Source organism: Podarcis filfolensis, assembly GCF_964270895.1.
Source record: "Podarcis filfolensis genome assembly, chromosome: 2".
Lineage (NCBI taxonomy): Eukaryota > Metazoa > Chordata > Lepidosauria > Squamata > Lacertidae > Podarcis > Podarcis filfolensis.
Genome location: NC_139605.1, coordinates 29,378,930 through 29,379,377, shown reverse-complemented (window position 1 = coordinate 29,379,377; position 448 = coordinate 29,378,930).

Here is a 448-nt window from a genome sequence, read left to right as displayed (position 1 = left end):
GCTAAAGGCCCAGACCTCAATTTGTCTGCTTTGTAGTAAAACATTTTAAAAAAAATAAATTACAAGCAATTTGTGATGAATATAACTATAAGCTGATCAAAACTTACTATCATTATCATTAATTAGATTTGTATACTGCCCTCCATCCAAAGATCATAGGGTGGTTCACAAAAATGCAAAAAATACAATACTTAGTAACAGGATCTTATCCACAATCAGGAAAAACCTGGAAATGGATTCATTTTCTTTCCTTCTAAGTCAAAGTGTCTGGAGCAGCTTAAATCTAAGGGCTTTATCTTGTTTGGGAGTTATCTGCCTAAAATGTGTTTTGAGATCATTATATGTATCCATTTGTCACAGTGGGGATTAATCATTCCTGCAGTGCATCTTGTAGCCCCATAAATATACACAAGAAGATCTAGGAGCACCAACGAAGAGTGCACTCTGT